Source organism: Malaclemys terrapin, chromosome 8, assembly GCF_027887155.1.
Source record: "Malaclemys terrapin pileata isolate rMalTer1 chromosome 8, rMalTer1.hap1, whole genome shotgun sequence".
NCBI classification, from domain to species: domain Eukaryota; kingdom Metazoa; phylum Chordata; order Testudines; family Emydidae; genus Malaclemys; species Malaclemys terrapin.
This window is the reverse complement of record NC_071512.1, coordinates 53,428,822-53,449,480: the sequence shown is the minus strand read 5'-3', so window position 1 is coordinate 53,449,480 and position 20,659 is coordinate 53,428,822. Positions and strand designations below refer to the sequence as shown.

The 20,659-nt window shown below is 50.5% G+C and overlaps 1 protein-coding gene across 2 annotated transcripts in view; it reads right to left on the bottom strand.

Annotated features, from left to right (window-relative positions):
- Positions 1 to 20,659, bottom strand: part of FAM163A (family with sequence similarity 163 member A) — a 95,274-nt gene that overhangs the window by 73,203 nt on the left and 1,412 nt on the right. The window lies entirely within an intron of this gene.

Below are 20,659 nucleotides of genomic sequence, written 5' to 3'. Positions count from 1 at the left end.
GAGCCGAGCCGGGTCCTGAACAAAGAAGCTAGACAAAGGAGCAAAAAGCCCCCCTCTCTGAGCAGAGCAATGGCTCCAGTCAGTCTGCACAAGCCATTTTCATGAACAGGGCCAGGCTGTGACTTTGGTTAGTTCCATGGCCGGGCAGGCAGCCACACAGCACAAACAGAACAGCAGCGGAACAGCTGTAACAGACATCATGAAACCTGCTTGAGTCTGCCAGCAGCCCAAGACAAGCTGGATCTGGCCCAAGGAGTTAGAACAGAAGCCATTCTGCAACCCTACGCCAGTTTCCAGATTCACCCATCATGATTCCCCCTTGTGGCTAGGCACAATAACACCAGGGTTATTGCCTCCTTTCCCCCTCACCTTAAGGACTCCACCACAATGGGTCTAATGTTACCTTAACCCTGGGCTGGTTTATTATGCCACATAAGTGCCAACAGTCCTTGAAGGCCCCCCAAACACCACCCATTTATCCCCCCCACAATGTACCTAGCCGATAAGTGCCCCCCCCCACCCAGTCCAACAACTCGCCTCCTATGCCAGCTCCGGTGGGCTCTACCACACTCAGCACTCCATGGCTCCCCACCTGTTCTTCTAGCCAAAACAGCCACCCCAGCTAGAGTCCGCCACAGGCTTCTTCCTGGCTTCTAAGCCTCTACATGGGGAAGATCACCGGACTGACCCTCCACTAGGCTTCTTTCCTCACCCTCAGCCCTTTTCAGCCTCCTGGCCCAGGCTTTCTGCCTCAGCAGACTAGCCACACCCCTGCTCTGCTGCCCTCAGCTTTCCCCGAGGGACCGTCTACAACCCCCCTAATCACAGCTGTCTTCCTTTCATTCATTAGCCCTAGATGGCACCCCACCCTCTTAATCAGCTCAACCTGGGATGTAGCTGTGCTGGGGGGAGGGGTGGCGGTGTCCCCCTTCACTTAAGGGGACAGCAGGGATGTTGGAACAATTTATATAGTGGGGGTGCTGAGAGCCATTGAACCAAACTGTAAACCCTGTATATGATGGAAACCACTTCAAGCCAGAGGGTGCGGCAGCACCTATGGGGGGCCAGCCACCCTGTGAGAACTAGCAGCAGTGCTAGGGATGTCAACAGAGCCACCCTGGAATCACCAGTGCGTGAGATCAGAACAGAGCCCCTTCGAGGGGGCTGTGTGCTAGCAAGCGAAGGATGGTGCAATTCGCAGAAAGCATACAAAGGCCAGTGTGCAGGCAAGACATTAGGGCAGTTCTGCCCAGAAGAGCCTAGAAGCTCAGGACCCTGTCTCCAGTACATGGGTGGAAAGAGGATGTCAGTCTGAGGAGCAGATACTTTGGTCAGTAGCAGAATTCAAACCTGAACAGCTCCAGCTCGCACTAGCATCCTCTTTCCACCCAGCTTCCATGTGTCCACTTGCCATTCCCTGCCCAGGATTCCTCCCCAACCTCCGACTTCTGGAAACAACTGGACTCGAGTCTCTTCTCACACCTGACTTGCACTGGGATGAGTGAGAAGAAACTCAGGTCCTTGCAGTGTTGGAGGAGGAGACACGCTTGCGTGGGGTGGGCCTGACAACTTAGCATCACATGGCTCAGAAGAGGACAAGCTGCAGTGGTGCTGCTCTTCACCAAGAGGAACCAGAAGGGAAACATGAAGAATTTTGAAACCACCTGGGTGCTCTTGGGACGTGCAGCTGTGACCTAGGTTACCTGGGGACTTCAGCTCATCATAGCGATGGCATCTGCGTCCTTGTTTGGTTACAGGTCACCTGTAGCTCCTCAGTGGCTCTCTCATCTATTCTACATGCCAGTGTGAAGATCACCAGCAGTGGAAGAGAAGATGCTGCTAAAGTGGGGTGGCATAAATGAGCACAGCTCCTTTGACTTTACTTGAGAGAGGACGGCTCAGAGCAGCCGAGGAGCTGGCTCAGCACTTTGAATCAAGCTGGTAACCAGCCCTGACTGCTCAGAACATGGCTGGTATGTAAACCCCAATTGTGGTCAATGTACAGCTAGTAACTGTGGCAGCTGAGCCCGAGTAGCCCTTGCCAGTGACCAACCCCGCAGTGCCCTCCTGTGTGCATGTCTGCTTGCTACTTTCCCCCTGCTGAGGCATTCTGGGATAGATTTTTCCCAGGATGCACTGAGACAAGCAGGTAGCATTGCAGAGGTGGGCTCACACACACAGTCGGACACGTGGCTGTGCGGTGAAAAGCTGCTGTGTGAACCTGGGGTCAGATCTCAGAGGAGGAGTTATGGGGTGGGAGGGACTGTAAACATGGCTGTGCTCTTGGCCCAGAGAGGCCGGAAGGCTGAGATTTGCAAAGCTGCGTACAAGAGCTGGGTGCTAATCGCCATTCAAACTAATGGGAACAGAGGGGCCAATCCTTGTAGTCCTTTGACAGTCACAGCTTTCGTATTGACAATGGGTTTGTGCTGCTGTGTGGGGAGAAGGCTGCTCCATTGAACAGGGCAGCGACAGGAGAAGGGACTGACTCCTGCTTCTTCTCGAGGCATCAGAGGCCCCAAAGTCCATGAAGGCCTGATCATCCCTTGATCTTGTTTTGAGGTTCTTTGTAGTGAGCAACTCTCCCCCTTTTCCAGTCAGGAACCCTAGGTGATGCTAATGCAGCTATGACCCACCAAGCCCCTTCCCCTCACCTCTCCAGGCCCCTCTTGAGATCACCTGCATCGGCTGCCATGCTGCGCTGCTAGCAAAACGTGCTGCATGATTGCCAACACAGCAAGGCAGCCACCATCTCTTTCCAAACACCCCACCAATGGGTGCAAAGGAAAATGCTGGCAGCTGAGGAAGACAAAAGGCAGAAGGCATTGTCCCTTTAAGACATCACTCTCCATCCATCACTCTCCTGAAGCCAATGCACTGCCCTCATTTCAGGCTGGGCTAGAGGGAGGCCGGGCCCCAGAAGTAGCAGAATGATGTCCAAATCTCCTAATGGAGCTTGACAGCAGAGAGATTAAAAGCACAAGTGCAGCACCCAGAAAGCAGTGAGTGAGATCCTGCCCCCGCCCCTGCATCTAGCTTCTTCTTTTAAAGAGCTGAACCAGAAAATAAACCTTTTGGCAGGGAATGGGGAAAAAACCCAACAGTGATTAAAGAGCACTGAAGAGGAGAAGATCGGGTGGGAGGAGGGAGGAGGAAGACAAAATATGTCTGTATGAAATGAGGAGATCTAGGGAATGGGAGGTGTGAAAGACCTACCTGCCAGGGGCCTATGTGAAAGGCATGTCTGTGAACAAGAGACCAATGGGCATATATATACACTGTATACACATAGGCATAGACTCTTGCCTGTTTGCTCCAATCCCAGCCATGCCATACGCTCAATATTTACATTTCACATGCAACCATTCTACATCCACTTTCATTCCACTCCCAGTCTTTCCAACCGCCCCCACATCTATTCCACTTTGTTTTGCATTTTTACACACCACACACACACGACACCTCCCTCATACTAAACAGAGAGCTACTCAGCTGGCACCTGTATCCCTGCACCCCATGGCCATTCAGTGCCCGTTTCCAGACATGCCTTCCAAATGCAAACAGAAGATAAAGTAAAGCAACAGTGCCTTTCAGAGTCTTCAGCCAATGGCTCGGAGAGGTGTGAACTCCCCTATCCTCTATTAAATGCATTGGAATGGCAACTAAAGTGACGCTTTAGCTGTTCCATGGCTGATCATTTTAGCAGATGGACTGGAGAAGGGATAGTAGAACCGCTCAGGGGGACGAAATTGCTGCAGGGAAGGAAGTGTAGAGGGATGAGGAGGTGACACAAAGATGAGGAAGATGGAGAGAGACAGAGAAAAGAGGATGGGGAAGGAGAAGAAGCAAAGGGCCAAAATGGTGGTGGGGCAAAGGAGGTGGCAGATTTTCTTCCATCTGACACGGAGCGTGACAATGAAGAACTTTACAATAATGAACCTAGGCCCAGACCCTCAAAGGAATTTAGGTGCCTAACTCCCATTGAAATCAAAGGGCATCCGTGGCTGCCCCCCAGCGCTGCTGGGATTAGAACTCATACACCAGAAGTGCAGGGACACGGAAGCCCTTGCAGCACCAACCCCTCTGTTCAGTAGCTCGCAGCTGTGGCAGCACCAGCCTTTCCCAGCAGGAGTCACTGTAGGGAACGGTGCAAGAGCACTGGCTTTGGGGGTCATGTGTTCCCAGTGTCTGGGGCCAGGCCACACTGCTGGGAATAACGGAGACGTGCTGGATGTGGAGCTCTGTGCCATGGCAGTTCCTGCCCCACTCATTAGGAGTCAGTCTAGGGACAGCTGCAGGAATGCTGGCATTGGAGGAGCTCGCAGCTCCGGCCATCCCAGCCTTGCTCATTGTAAGCTCCCTGGGAGTTTAGAGCTAGCTACTGCACTCCCAGCCCTGCAGTGTAGAAGGACCATGAGCCTAATCCGCTCGCCCCCATCCTGTTCCCTGCATTAGGGAAAGGGAGGCTGGTGCAGTGGAGTAAATAGATCAGCACAGCTCATCCCCTTGCTTAGAGCCATCTCTGTGCACTCAGAGCCCCAGGACACAACCCCAGCTCTGGGACACCACACTGTGCTGGAATACCTGGGGACACCACACAACTTCACTCAGCGTATACCCCAGAGCCCCTGCCCTGGCTGTCAGTGTGACACTGCCCCGTCCCGGGCGCCACAGGTGTCTCAAGCCCCCGCTTCGCCTTCTCAAACACTCACTTAAGCTTTTAAGCTTGATCACTAAGTTGCTGGGGTTTGTGGCCATCTGTACCTCCCACCCTCTTAGATGAGATCAGCGGCTGGAGGCCTGTCCTCCCTCTGGGCCTGCTTGGGCACGTGCCAGCTCACAACAGGCTCTAGCCCCTAAATCCAGGCACCCTCCACCAGCTATTTCCCCTGCCATGTGAACTGGGGGGGAGGAGATGACTCCTTGCCAGACCTCATCTCCCTCTCCTGTGTTCTTCCTCCAGCCACGCTGTGAACAGTCTGGGGTGGGGGTGCAACAGCGAAGGGCTGAGCTGAAAAGCCGCCAGCTCTCTGCACTTGGTATTTGTCAGCCGCTGCAGCTCTTTGTTAAGCTGAAATGAGCTGTCATTTCTCAGCCTCATCCTGCCTGCGCCAAATGCTTTCTGACAGGCCATTTAAAACCCAAAGTGCTTCCATTTACAGTCTCTGCAATGGAACTGCTGACTGCCACGGCCAAACCCCCAGCACATCTACAGAGCAGCGCTGCTCCCTCCCTTCCCACTGCTCGGTGCCCTGGCACCCCCCCCCCGCCCACCCTGCCAGCTTGCAGCACATCTGGGCAGACGGCTACGTATGCCCCGATTTATTACCCCTCACCTATTCCACATCAGGAGATACCAGGTGAGGGCGGGGCTCTGTTCAGTCTGAGGGAATACGTGGGCCCAAAGAGTCACAGCTGTTAACATGACTGAAACTGTCCAACATTAAACAGGGTTAAACAAGGTTCGGGGTTTGGTATACAGAGACCTCTGCCTGCTTCATGCCAGGTCAAACGCTCCCTTAAAAATCCTTCTAACCTTTGATTAAAGATACAGAAAAGGAGGACCAACAGTTAAAGCATTAGAAATGGAAGTATTAAGTAAGGCTTTTATTTTAATAACATCCCTTGTTCCTTTTCCCTTTAGCTGAGAGAGTCTTTAGACAGAAACCGTCCTGGATGGTATCAAAGATGGTAATAACTATTCCACTGGGGGAAGAGAACAGCAGTTAGTTGAAATGGGCTGGAGTTGCCGCTGTTGGTAAAGTGTGATCCCAAGAAGACACTGTCCCTGGTGCTGATTCGCACTGCTGGCAAAGCACAGGACCAGCACAGGGGCTCATCCGCCACTCAGACCCGGCAAACTTGTACCAGCATTGGGCACTGCTCTTAGCTGTCTCTCTGGTCACAGGCTCACAGCAGGTGTTGCAAAATCCATAGTCTTGGCTGGCTAAGCCAGACTCTCATTAGACAGAAGGAAGGAGGAGGATAGAAAAGAGAAGAAATAAGGTGGCGATGGAAAAGGACACAGAGGAAGGAGAGATGAAGTCTCTCTTCCCAGGTGTTGTTTCAGATTGAGCTGGAGCTGGTGGAGGTGGCCAAGTCATCTGGGTCCCTCGCTCTTGGCCCTTCAGGCCAGGACATCTCTCAGGCTCAGGATGATGAAGGTCCGGGATCCCAGGAACCGCTGGGAATGGCAGCCATCATGGTGAAGCTCACTCCTTCCTTCTCTCCCCCTTTTCAGTCAGCCAGCAGCCTGGGCACCAGCTTTCCCCATCTGCTCATTCTCCTCTCAAAGTCTCTGATTTTAAGGGCCCCCCAAGGGGAGTGCTGGGTGAAATAGCCCATCCCCACATTGTTTTGTCCACCTAATATTCGACACACCAATTTAGGTCCATTGTTTTCTACCCCTGCTTCTCTTGTTTATCAGGTCTGATCCCAGCACAGTCCCCAAGTTCTCATCAGGCCTTTTTGTTTGGACTGACTCAGTCAGTACATCTCCCTTTTGTACCTTGTCCCATCAACATTAGTCACCCTCAGTTATAATGACATCTTGGGAAACCTATGTGCACTTTTCACAGCGGTGCTCACAATCAGGGCACAGTCATCACAACAGAGGGCACCAGCCATTCCCTTCCCTGTGATGGCACCCCTGCTTGTAACCCGTCCAGACACCCCACCTGGGATAGGGAGAAGACTATGTGCACATGTTGGCCACAGCATGAGCGCTGCTCCCAGCATCTCCCCTCTCTGGACACTTGATAGCAAGATAGGGAGAGCTCAGTACACCCCAACCGCCACCCCGCCCCCACTCCAAGGGGAAGAATTCCTTCGGCCACTAGCAATTAGGGCAATGAAGGCCCCTCAACAGCACCAGCCCAAGCCTGACACCAGGATGGGCAGAGCTGCTGCCTCTCCTCTCTCTAGTACTCCAGCCCTCTAGCCCATCCCAGGTGATGGGAGTGGGGAAGAGGACAGACTGCCCTCCTCCAGGCCCAAGACACCTGACAGGCAGGCAGTGTAACCTAGTGGATAGAGCACTAGCCCAGGACTCAGGAGCCCAGGGTTCTATTACTAGCTCAGCCACTGATCTGCTTGGCCAGTCACTTCACCTCCGTGCCTCAGTTTCCCTCCAGCCTGCCTGGTCTACATGTGGCTTTTGTACCAGCATAACTATTTCAGTTAGGAGTTCCTGTTACACAGATCCCAGAACAAGCCCTAGCATGGACACAGTTACACCAGCATAAAAAGGTGCCTTGTAGCAGAATAGTTCATCCCTGTCCCATGCAGGACTTAGCCACACCAGTCTAAGCACAGTACAGCTCTGCACCCACTAGGAGCTGCACTATTTGAAATGCACCAGAGAGTTAAAGTAGTATGAGGCAGGGGTGTATACAAGGCCCCTTCCGGCCAGGGGCTCTCGCTGGGTGTGTGCAGCACCCAGCACAACCAGGCCTCCAGGGGCTATCGTAATAACCAATACGGCACTGGACAATGCACTGACTCCCCATCCCCAGTCTGTCCTATTCCAGGCCATGTGACAGCAGGCCAGGGAGGCGCCTGGTTGATCTGTTGTAAGGCCCCATCGATACAGACGCAGTGAACTGTGACACCACCCATCGCTGCAGTCTATTAGCCACTCCCTTGGAGCACACACCTCGTGGACATTTGCCTAGCCCTGGCTTTTAGGGAAAGCCAGAGCGAGGGGGAATGCTATGCTGCAGGTCCATTTTTAATTCACTTTAAACATTTTTTCCCTCTCCTGGGAGCCCTGGTTCAATAACCCCTGCTTGCTGCAGCCGCACCTGTTTGTGACTGGGGCACTAGCTCAGCCCAGGGTTGCCCGCCACTGAGTTCAGGCTGACGTGTCACCGTGTGCTCAGAGCAGAGCTCCTGGGACAGAGACTATTGCAGAACAATTTGTTCTCTTCACTTCAGTACCAGCAGGAAGACTCTGCAGCAGGCCCTAAGCTGGTGCTGCATCTCGGCTGCTGACCCACTCAATCCCATTATGCATTACTTGCCAAGTCCAGCCCTTCAACAGCCGGATGACGGACATGCACAGGGGCAACCATGGCCCACCATACAGTGCAGTCCTGTGACCAGCGGGACTGATGTGGGCACAGTGCAGCACAGCCCATTGCTCCAGAGATTGGGGGTGGGGTGCTGCATTTTAGCCTGTCGTAGTTTATTTCAGGCTGTGATGTTGTCTAATTAAAATATCATCATTCAAATCATTATTGCTACCATTGTTATATAATTGCAACAAATCTTGTACAAAGTATAATACATGGCCAGAAAAGGTTAAACAATCCAAAGCCCACCTTTAGAGTCATGTTAGAAAGGTATGTGAATGGTAATGAGGGCCATTCATGGTAGATAGGCTAGAACTTTGAAATGCAAACCTATATTGTTAGAAGTGATCCTAATTGTGTGTGTCTTAGACACTAGCCATGTAAACAGACAATTTCTCTCTCACTGTAATTATTAATTCAGAGATCAAAAGGGTATATTAACATTTAGGTGAATCATGGGTGAAGTAATGCCATTGTCTATATGTCCCTTTCAAGTTTGTGATAAACTGCCTAATGAATAAATTGCCCTATGTTAATTTGTGTAACTAATTACTGGTGGTGTTTAGAAAACAGAAGGTTATATCAAAAGCCTATTGTTTACCTAGGACTGTGTGGTCAAGTGGATGCTAGAACACTATACAAAAAAACCCTTGGTCCTGATCCTGCTCATCTCAGATCTGCTTGATGCTTCATTAGGGGAAGCTTAAGCCACCCAATTGGGATCCCAGTGCTGAGTCATCCACCCTGAATAGGATATTTGGACATTGGCGTATAACCTATAAACTATTTCGGAAAACTCTTTACAATTACAAAGTTCACCATCTCTGCGATGCATCTGAATCTCAAGAGTTAAACTCATGTCTGTATGTATATTAATTTTTTAACCATACTCTTTTCTTTAATAAATTTTAGTTTAGGTAATAAGAATTGGCTGTATGCATGTATTTGGGTAAGATGGAATATTCATTAACCTGGGAGGTAATGTGTCTGGTCCTTTAGGAGTGGTAGAACCTTTTCTTTTATACAACGAAATAAGATTTTCAGAAATCATCGTATTTGACTTGGGTAGCTGGATAGAGGCTGGATCACTTCAAGGAAACGGTGTTATTGACTTCTGAATAACCAGTGAGATAATAAAGAAGTTGTTTTATGCTGACTTGTTGAATTTAAGTATTGAATTAACCCCCAGCTCTGGGGTTTGTCTGCCCCATTCTTTGCAGGTTTCAGAGTAGCAGCGGTGTTAGTCTGTAGCTGCAAAAAGAACAGGAGTACTTGTGCCACCTTAGAGACTAACAAATTTATTAGAACATAAGCTTTCGTGGACTACAGCCCACTTGCATCCGAAGAAGTGGGCTGTAGTCCACGAAAGCTTATGCTCTAATAAATTTGTTAGTCTCTAAGGTGCCACAAGTACTCCTGTTCTTTTTCCATTCTTTACAGTTCACCATAACTGAGTGACCCCAGCTGGCCCACACTGGGACTCAGGTCACAAAGGCTGTCGGAGGAATAGTGGCATGGAATCCTGAGACAAGAACTTTCATCCCCACAGACGACTCGCAACATGTTAGTGTCTTGTCACAGGGCGATGATACTCCAGCCATGAGAACCCCCCCTCAGCTGCAGGGGATAGGTAAGGGGATCCACCCCAGGAGCTCAACCTGCAGGAGTCACTTATGCAAAGACTATCAGACTAATTGCAGAGGAGACTGGGCCTGGAGCTGTGGGCAGATGAGCAGTTCTGGGGAGCCATGCAGACTGGCTGATGGGGTGGTACATCAGCACAGCTCAGCTCAGCCATGCAGCACATCCCACCTCTCTACCCCTAGTGAGCCTGCAAAACTGGGCTGCACATCCCAGGAGAACAGCCTTCCTTGGGGCATTTCAGCACTTGGCCTTCCAGCTGCAGCCCCCACCCCCACACACAGCAGCGCCTGGATACAAGGAATCACTGCACAGGAAGAGCATTGCAGGGAGCTGGCCCTCTAAACCACCCTGCTATTCCAACTTGGTGGGAAAGGGGCAATCAGCTCCTAGTGCAGACTGCAAGCTGGTTTGCCCAGCCCCTGCAGTGCTTGGGATAGTAGCAGCAGCATACTAGAGGTGGTCAAAGCAGAAGACAGGGAATCCAGGACTCTTGCGTTGATAGCCAGCCCCAACCATACTTAGAGCCCTACAGTGTTAGGCGCTGGCCAGACTGGCCCTATCTTGAAGAGTTTACAATCTATCTAGACAATGAAGACAAATGGGGATGGGAACTGGCACTTGGAGGTGAAGTAGGGTCAGTAACAGAACTGGGAATAAAACCCAGGTCTCCAGCATGCTAGGCCAGGGTCCCATCCACTAGCCCAAGGGTTCTCAACCTTTTTCTTTCTGAGCCCCCCACAGCATGCTATACAAAGTGCATGGCCCAGCTGTGCCACAACTGTTTTTCTGCACATAAAAGCCAGGGCCAGCGTTAGGGGGTAGCAAGCAGGGAAACTGCCCAGGGCTCCACAGCACAGGGGGCCCTGTGAAGCTAAGTTGCTCAGGCTTCGGCTTCAACCTGGGTGGCAGGGCTTGGAGTCCTGGGCTTCAGCCCCAGGCAGCGAGGCTTTGGCTTTCTGCCCTTGGCCCCAGCAAGTCTAATGTCAGCCCTGCTTGGTGGACTCCTGAAACCTGCTCACAGCCCCCAGTGGGCCCTGAACACCTGGTTGAGAACCACTGCACAAGGTAGTCCAGGCTCTGCTAAAGAATTTCTGTGACTTTAGGCAAATTGCCTCATTGTTCTGTTCCTCAGTTTCCTCATCTGCAAAATATAAAAATACCTTCCTTCCCAGGACACAGTGTTAATACAGAAATAGCCATGAAGAGTCCTAGCCAACAGGTGCTAAAGAAATACAAAGTATTTTTATCCCCCCTCCCCCACCCATCCCCCCACACCCCCATTGTTCCCAGTGAGTTTTGTGGACCGCCAGACTCAATCATGGACTAACACTTCCAATGCTTTGTAAGGGAATCCGGACCACATTTCCAAGGGTTTTGCCCTACCAGCAGACACATTTTGACCTCCCTACAAAGGTTCCAGGGAGCAAAAAGGGTGGATCACAGGAAAAACTGCTCTCATATTTCTGGACAGAAATTCCAAGCTGAGCTGAGAGCTTTGGCCCTTTGAACTTAGCAAATTGTTCAGGTTTAAATTAAATTCCACTCCATTCCCCAGCAGCTGCAGCCCACATATCTCAAATCGGTCATTAAGCTGCTGATAACCTTACAGAGAAGGGTAACCAGGCAAAACGTGAAAGCTCCCCAGTTCCAAAGATGGGACATAATCCAGTTAGGGGCCCAGGCCTTCCGAAAGTTACAGCCAGAGAAGTGATTAGAGCAAGTTGCAGAATTACCACTAAGCCCAAGGGTCAGAGGTGGCCTGCCTGCCTGCCTCCCCTGGGTGATGCACATTCAAAGGCAGATTTATTCAGAGCGCTAGCAGCCGCCCAGCGCCATTTATCACAGGGAAGTGAGTGCTGTGCTAGCAAGCCAAGGGGCCTGGGAGATTTGAGTGAGGCGTCGCTGAGCTTCCCTACCAAGCTCCTGACCATTGAGGGACATTGGTCTTCCCTTCCAGAGCCATCACCTCCCTTTAGGAACCGAGGAAAGAGGGGCAGGTTGGGGCAGTGCTAAGGCACAGGATTGAAAGTTGGGGACCTGGATTCTTTCCCCAGCTCCACTCCAGCCCTCCTCTGACTCGAAGCAAATTGCATCACCTCTGGGCTTTGACTCTTCCCCCTGTACAACGGGGAGGCGGGGGGGGAATGGTACTTCGCTCCCTGCCAGAGAGGGCTGAGACACTTAATTCACTCACCTTAGCAAAGGGCCTGGAGATCCTCAGGGGAAAGGAGCAACAGAAGGGACAAGACTAAGAATTCAGGCTCCCCACATGCTCAGTGCAGTGCTTCTCCCTCCCTCTGCCCCAGAGGGGTCACCCACCTTCTCCCCTCTCCTCAGGTGCCGGGGAAGCTCATGTTCCCTGGGCTTCCTTACAGTAGCCAAAGAGCAAGTCCAAGAGCTTTCCACCCAATGAATAGTGCCATTCTCTCCTGACAGCGAGGACCCAGGGCTCAAAGCAGGGAGCTCAGGAGCCTTGGAGCCTACAGCAATATGCTGGGCTCCCTTCTCTTCCCACTCCGAGCCCTGGCTTGGTGTTGCCGCTGGGGCATGTACGCTATAATACAGACATGAATGTGACATTTTACTTGGTTCCCTCAGGCATGTTATTCTTGCTCCAGCGCCTTCAGCAACAGTGTACAAACAGGGAGCCGCGCAGCATTAAATACGACCCAACAGTCCCAAGCCTATCACTCGCCAGTAAGCTGTGGGTCGTGCAGCACAGCTGGAAGATTAGCCCAGGCAACCCACAATTTGGGCTGCGGTTTGTGAAAACCTCAGACACAGGAGCACCGGACCACAGCGTAGAGCAGTCAGTACGCTCAGGCAGTCTGCTAGTGGCACTGTGGTTACCAGAAGGCTGTCTAATGTTTAACACAAACACGGTGTGGTTTCCAAAGTGGTTTGCTCTTTGACAGTTCAGGCTTAGTTTGACTGAAGCCAGCCCAACTGCAGTCTGAGAGCTAAATTTCAGGGAAAAGGGACTCATTTACTCCCTCCTTCATTCTGGGATCTGAGAGTCAAGCTGGGCTCTTTCTGGCTCATGCATCATCGCCAGTAACAAATACACCAGGGCCATCACATTGAATTACAGGTGTAAAATGACAGAAAGGTTACTAATTCTGTGGATGATAGGTGAGCACGAATATAACCCAGCTCACCTCCATAGCTCTGCAGGGAGAAGAGATGTAAAAATGTAAAGCTGGGATGTTCACAGCAGCCTGACGGAGCTGGGCACTCAAACCCCACTGACATTCAATGAAAATCCCAGTCTCAGCAACTAAAAAGCTGATGCATCTCAATGCAGCCAGGAAGCAGACCGGCTGTATAAGCAGATGCCATTTTTACAGCAACACTTCTCATGCTAAAGTGGCACGTTATGGCTGATCTGACCCCTTTCCATTTCATCCCAAGGTCCCGTTCTCCGGCACTCATTCCAGTTTGGATGCTTACCATGTGGGGACTCCACCTCTCTGGCGATTTGGTTAGGAAAGTTTGGTAACATTCTGCAAATTCAAAAAATGTCTCCATCCAGCCCTGCTCATCAGCTCCCCAGGCCAGTCCCAGTCCCCACTGCTGGCTGCACATCCCATCCCAGGCTCCCCATCTTCACCCCCAGGTCTGGCTCTTCTCACTTCTGCATTCCAACCCAGCTGCTGCTCCTTCTACAGATCACCCTGCCCAGGGACAAGCATGGGGAGTATTGAGAGAGTCTCCTTGCTCTCAGTTCCTGTGCCTAGCCCAGTGTCCCCTGGCCACTGCAAGGGGAGTCCTGCTCAGCCCCACAGCATGGAATCTAGGGGCCAAAGTCTAACAAGTCCTCTATTTAGCATATGGAGATTGAGACTGGCCAAATGTGAGTAGCTCTTCATGGGGACAGCAAAAGGCACATCCCTGACACTGGGGTGACTGACCTCACTGCCAAATTTCAAGCCCCTGCTCCAAGACATGGGGTGCTAGAGATGCTCAATGAAATATTGAAAAACAAAATTAACATGGCAAAACAACATATTTTTCACTAGCCTCATTTGGAGGAGCAGCTGAGCCATTTTTGCTGACATTATCCAAAAAAAATTCAGACGAAAGACAACATCAGGTAGGAAAAGTTTCAGCCCAAACACTTGAAATTTGGTGACGTTATAAGGTAATAAACTGAGGGTCTTATATGGGAAGTGTCAGGCAAACCACGGAAGGTGTTACTGTACTTCCTGCACCTCTCCAATGCATGTGCATCCTGCATCTGTCCTCACTGTCCCGCCGCAGTGGGAGGTATTCTGCCTACGTTGATCTGAACAGAGTAGGACAGGCTTTCCTTCACTTTAATTGATTCATCTCTCACTGCTGGTTTGGGGTCGCAGAGAGGTCATAACCAGCATCTCCCATTTAACGATCCCCCTGTTTATGACAGTAAAACAACAGAGCACAGCTTGGTGAGAAGGGAACAGTACAATCATCTGCTAGAGGAATCGCTTTTTGAAAGCCGAAGTTACTCCATTAGAACAAGGCTGTAGCGATCAGGGTGCCGGTATTCTAGTGTGTCACTCAGTCAACAGCTGAGCTGGTTAACTGCACAGACGGTCAGCGGTGCGGTTCTGGGCAGACAGGGGCACTAAACACAATGGAGCACTGATCCTGGATTGGGGCTCTGATGCACTACCCTAATCTGAACGGTTTCTAACTGTGGGCAGCCAGAAGCTCATACCAACACACCAGTGCTTGGTGAGATTGACACTCCCAAGCTCTAAGCAAAGAAATTCACACTCCTCGGTAACAACCTACCCTTCTACAGCACCTTTCACGCGAAATCGCAAAGCCATTTACTTGCAACAACACATTCAGCCTCACAACATTCCCATGGAGGTGCAATTACATGAGTGAGTTAATACATGAAAACACATTCACAAGCTTTTGCTCAATACAAATACTAGTGACCTGGTCTGCACTCAAGTCATGTTCAGTGATTATTCTGGCAGGCACACTTGTGGGAACAGTGATTTTTAAATGGATATTACAAAATATTTGCAAAATATGCATCTCAAATGGATAAATGCAAACGTGTGCCAGTCAGCTGATCGTCATATCCCCTCAAATCAAAGAGCAAAACAATATAATGTGATTTGTGTGTCCAGTCAAAAAAATGAACACCCCTTCCTTTTAAGGGCTAGGTGCTGGCAACAAACAGCTCACAAATAATCTACAGACCAAGAACTATTAGGGAACAATTTTAAATAAATAATATAAGCACAATTTGTTGGTGAGCAACTTGGAAACAGAAAAAGGTGACATTTGTTAAATAAGTTATTCCCTACAAAGCGTTCGCTCAGCTCTAATTATCAACACTTCACACATGGAAGAACTGAGACATGGAAGGTAAGTGGTTTACCCAAGGGCCAACAACAAGTGTGTGCCACAGCTGTAAACAGCATCCAGATCTCCTGATTTCTGGCCTCTTGCTGTAGTCTAAATCATATCGGGTACATCTACACAGTAAAAAACCCATACCCCACAGCAGTGAGTCTCAGAGACCAGATCAACTAATGCATGCTGTGGGGCTAAAAAAAGAGCAATGTAGCCATTTGGGCTCAGGCTGGAGCCAGGACTTAGAGACCCTCCCCACTCCCTGGGTTTCACAGCCTGGTCTCTGTGCTGAGCCCAAATGTCTACACTGTCCCCACGGCGCAAGCCCCAGTCAGTTGACCCAGGCTCTGAGACTCACTGCTCAAGGGTTTGTGGTTTTTTTGCTGTGTAGACGCACCCTTAGCCAGCAGTCCTAGCTCTATGCAGCAGACAGCCCAGCTAATTATCATAAAATACTGCCTCGTGAGCTCTTCTCGTTTGTTCTAGGCTAGGAGAAGGAGGCTCCCAAGACAGATCCCCCAGGGCTAGCTGCACCCCTTCCTGGATCTAGTATGGTCTTGTGCATTTCAGGCCTGATCCACCTACCCCAAACACCTCAGCCACTGTTCTCCTTTCCCCCAGGCAGGCCGGTCAGCATCAGAGAGTGATTCAGATAGATCACCTGAGCTTTCCTAAGGCTGGGTCTACACTACCCGCCTGAATCGGCGGGTAGAAATCGACCTCTCGGGGATCGATTTATCGCGTCCCGTTGGGACGCGACAATCGATCCCCGAATCGACGCTCTTACTCCACCAGCAGAGGTGGGAGTAAGCGCCATCGACGGGAAGCCGCAGAGGTCGATTTTGCCGCCGTCCTCACAGCGGGATAAGTCGGCTGCGATACGTCGAATTCAGCTACGCTATTCATGTAGCTGAATTTGCGTATCTTAAATCGACTCCCCCCTGTAGTGTAGATGTAGCCTAAGAGGAGAAGTTCACACCGCACAGCCCAAGCTGCGATTACAGATTCCCAGGCAGGAATTTCCCCCTACCTACCTGCTCTCCAGGGAGACGTTCCGAATCCAATAGTTTCTTTAGCCCTAGAACACTAACCAGTTCTTAAGGGGATGACAGATCATAGAATCCTTAGAACATTAAGCACAAGGTTAGTTCTTTCCAGGGAAGTGAATAAACAGAGGCCTTATCACAGTGGGCATTGTTCTGTACGGGGCCTCAGCTCCTCATACTACCCTCTTCCCCCCAGAACTCCCTCCCAGCACCACCTGCCATTCTTACAGCTGCTGAAGTGTCTCCTCTTTGATCCTACCAAGCCTTCATTTAGACCCCCTTCAATCCATTTCTGACCAGAGCAGTTTGGTCAGGTTGGGAGTTTCTGTACAGCAGAGGCCTGCAACAGGGCTAGGACAGATGCTGTTGGTTTGATAATAGGGGCAGCAGCAGAGCTGGGGAGAGGGCAGGTCCAACACTGAAGCAAGCAGGGAGTCAGGAATAACGTGCAGCGTTAGCCTTGGAAATTGGGACATTTTGCCCATGCTACATCTTGTGTTACGAGCTCCTCAGATCATTGTTATGCCTTGGGAAATAAAGTGGGAATCCCAGTGTATCACTCAGACTTCATCTCTCATCTCTCCTACTGGAGCATGTCTCACACTGACACACACAAGACCTGAACTGTGCCTGCATCCTGCCCTAGGCTGCCATCTAGTAGCTACAAGCAGAAATGCAGCTTGCTTATCCCAACTCAGGGATTCTCTTACTGGCCACCTGCTCTAGCAAAGCCATATGCTAAGGAAACCAAAAGTCCCAAGCTGGAACTACTGTGCAGAATTAAACCAGGTAGAATACAGATTCAAAGGCTTTCAAACTGTCTGCAAGATCACCCCACCCACCCCACGGTGAAGACAGAGTCCCCACTCACTCCTCTGGGGCAGAAGGGCAGCAGCTCCCGAGGATGGCAATGCTGCTGGGCCCCAGCATGGCTGGTACATGTCAGCCTGGCTGCAGGCAGAGCCCCTCCATGGCAATGCACTCCATGCCCCGCACCCACACCCTACAGCCAGCTGCACGCCAGCTTGTCCTTGTGCCACTCCCACCCAAACCTTGGGCAGCACCAGGCCACACATGGCTGCTCCCGGAGCTCATTAACAATTGACATTAGCACAGAAAGGAGCTGGAACAGCAAGGGCCCCTCCTTGCTTTCTGCTATGCTGCCATTTGCTTTTCCTCACCCAGCTGGCGAGTGACAGATCTTCGGGGGACACTATTCCCCAGAAGCAGCCCACCTATTGCTCCAACCCTAGTTTGCCCTGCGCAGTCAATGCTTCATAATTTGCCCAGGTCTGATTTTTGGTTGTTTGTGTTGGTCCAGCACCCTGCAAAGGCCTTGAAAACCCACTTACCTGGGAATTCCTCACACACAGGGCTACTCCTCCCTAGAGATGGCAGGAAACTTGCTTGCTTCAGGTCCCAGGGCCCAGCTGTGCGTGGCCTGAGAAGAACTCAATGGAGGTACTCTAATTAGACAACTTTGTCAGCTCAGATGTCTGAAGATGAAGAAGCTCCAGCCCCAATGAAGAATCTTTTTCAGCAGGTGGATGGAAGAGGGGGGTCTGTGCTTCTCTAATCAAAATAGAGCGAGTTGTCACCTACTTGAGCATACTGTACACAAGGCCAACACTGGATCCTACCTATGCTGGGAGGCTTCCCAGAGTTGCACTATCAGAAGTGCTGCTCGGCCATTGGAGGGGGGGAAGTGTTACTAGGTCATTTTCCTTCTCTAGATGGACCCAAAGGAATGGTCACTAGAATCTGACTTACATTCTGCACATTGCATTTTACTGAAGCCATACATGAGCTTCGCTACACCAGCAAGGTTCTGCTATAAGCAGGTGCCCACATTTTAGTACAAACTCCTAATTAAGTGCACATTTTGCTGCCTGTCTGTAAAGGCTAGCAGTCTAAGGTGCGAGCATGGGTCAGAAGCAGAGCAAATAGGTTGCTTAGCCTGGGATCAAATGAAACAGACAAGAATCCGATCATACATGTTTTTGTCTTTCCAGGTTTTGGGACATCTCCCCGACTGCACCAACACCAAATTCAGCATTTCAATCTGATTATCCCTAGGGTAGGCGCTATGCTGGAGGTCATACAGCAAATTTAGGCAGGAATCATCCTGCCTTCTACACTATTCATTAGAAAATGGGAGGCTGATCAGTGAGGCCACACCCAGGATCATCAGGGCTGAACAATGGAGAGTGGGAAACAAGAACTGAGCTGGGCGGTAAGCAGACATTAGGGTATTGCTATAAATATGGACTGGCCCTGAACCCAAAAATCTAAACCTCAGCACTTCAGCCACACCCGAACCCAATTTGGGACCTGATTAGTGGCCAGCCATTTCAAACGCCATCATCACACTGCGGTAACCACTTTGGGCAAGCCCAAGGCGACTGGAAATTGACCACACCCATCAGGCAGCAGCTTCTCCAGAGAGACCTGACAGGACAGGAGCATGAACAGCATCAGGATGGCAACAACCAGCTCAGGGCACGCCCCATCCCAGCAAACAAGGCAAGCTCTCCTTTACGTTTAAGCCTTTAACACAAGGATGCCCACTGGCGACAAGGGAAAACCAGTTTTGATTCACCAGCCCTGGATCCCCACTCCCCAAGCCTGCAGCCCTTGTGGAGGCCATCCAGGCTGTGCCCCACTAGAGGTGGCTCGGGGCACCCTGTAGGGACCCCTGTTGGCTGAGCAATGCTCACTGCAAGGATCCATAAGGGATTCCTGTCCCATAAAGCAGTGCTAAGTACAAAACTGCAGACTCAGTCCATAAGCCAAGGTTTTAATGGGAGACCTGCAAAAGCGGTCTAACAGCAGCCAGCCTGTCTGAGCAGTACCTACAGAGCTGGGCCAATAGAATTGCCAGGAGGATGGGAACATTCAGCAGCTGGAAGAGGGAGTCTGGGAACTTGTCAAGGGGCAGTGTGGGGACTAGGCAGCTGGGAGAGGAAGGGTCTGGCAGCTATGTGGGACTGTTGGGCTCCTTGGCAGGTGAAGGGGAGCTATGAAGGGAGTCGTGTTACATATGAGGTAGCGGGAAGGTTCAGGCAGCTGGGGGAGTCACTTCAGGGAACGTGGTGGGTAACAGGAGGGTTTGGCAGGTGCTGGGGTGGACAAGTCATTTGCCAGGCAGGCAGCAGTGGCGTTAGGTAAAGGGGATTGCGGAGAGAGGTGGCAATGATGCGGGGGGGAGGGAGAGGAATGTCACATGATAGTTAACAGGCTAACGCAGCCAAGAACTCTGTGTTAGACATATAGAGCCTCTTAGGCCAGCACCCCACCTCCCAGAATGCAATGGGAGAGCCCACGCAAAGCTGAGCCAAACAGGCTCCGTTTATGGAGTCAGTGGAAAACCACCTGAATCAGCAAGTCAGCAACTTAATTACAAAAAGCAAACAGCTAATGAAACCCCCACTGGGGGAAACAGAAGGGAGGTTTCTACTGGAAACCTGAGAAAAACAAGCTTCTCTCTCCACTACTGTGCTTAATGGCTCAGGGAAGTCACAAACTGTGGAAACTCACTTTCCACTTCATAGCCTTCACCAAATGCGTGTACAAACCCAGAATCCAGACACCACTACACCCTACACCAACTCTGACTAGCAAACAAACAATCAGTGATCAAAGCTTTTTTAGCATAAAAATCACACAGCTTGTACTTCTGTAAGCCAAGGTGGACCACCCTGTGAGAACACTTTCAGTGGTTGACCTGAATCAGATGCAAAATTTCACTCTTTGTCAATGCTTAGCAAGAAACCATGTTTTTAAAATACAGTAACTGTCTGTCTATTTCAATTACTGCAGGCCAAAGAACACTAGTCATTTCACTTGCCTTCCTGAACTAGTATGCATTGTGCAGGGAAAAGGGCCAACATAATAAGGCAGCAAAATGGGCACTACCTTTTTGTAAGATTGCCCCTCCCCCCCCCCCTTTAAAAACAACAAACAACAAAAAAAAACACATTCCCAGGAGTCCTCATTGAAAACCAAGAATAAAATGTCCCATTGCTGGCTCTTTTACAGGCCTCATGCCACAAATCCACTGAGACTAGAACAGTGCACGCTGACAAAACAATGACACCGTAGTAGCGGCTGAAAAAACAGTTTTCAAACATGCAAAAATCATTTACTTAACAGACTGTATAATATGGGCCAGGTTCTGAGCTGGTGTAATTCAGTGCAACTCCTCTGAGTCAAGGGAGCTATGGGGACTTATACAAACTGAGAATGTGGTACCATATGTTTAGCCACAGAAGTACAAAAGATAACATTCACAAGACGAACTATGTATCTACCCAAAGAGGCAGCCTCTCTGCTAAATTTGAGTTTTAAGATTTTCTTCAAACAATTTTGGGTTTCTCCTTCTATTTTAAAAGATAAGTTTTGCATTTACACCTCTACCCCAATATAACGTGACCTGATATAACACAAATTCGGATATAACGGGGTAAAGCAGTGATCGGGGGGCGGGGCTGTGCGCTCCGGCAGATCAAAGCAAGTTCGATATAATGCAGTTTCACCTATAAA